Source organism: Eimeria mitis, genomic scaffold (genome assembly GCF_000499745.2).
Source record: "Eimeria mitis Houghton genomic scaffold, Emh_scaff1404, whole genome shotgun sequence".
Taxonomy (NCBI): Eukaryota; Apicomplexa; class Conoidasida; order Eucoccidiorida; family Eimeriidae; genus Eimeria; species Eimeria mitis.
Genome location: NW_013569084.1, coordinates 6,299 through 6,622, shown reverse-complemented (window position 1 = coordinate 6,622; position 324 = coordinate 6,299).

Below are 324 nucleotides of genomic sequence, written 5' to 3'. Positions count from 1 at the left end.
GCAGCAGCAGCAGCAGCAGCAGCAACAGCAGCAGCAGCAGCAGCAGCAGCAGCAGTAGGAGCAGCAGCAGCAACAGCAATAGCAATAGAAGTAGGAGTAGTAGTAGTAGTAGCAGAAGCAGCGGGAAGAGCAGCAGCAGCAACAGCAGCAGCAGCAACAGCAGCAGCAGCAGCAAGGGTAGGAGTATTAGTAGTATTTATTTATTTATTTTATTTATTTTATTTATTTATTTCCTTGTATGAACTGTTTGTTATTTTTATTTTATTCTTTTGCTTAGTTTTCTATTTGTTTGTTTTATTTTTATTTTATTTTATTTATTTTATT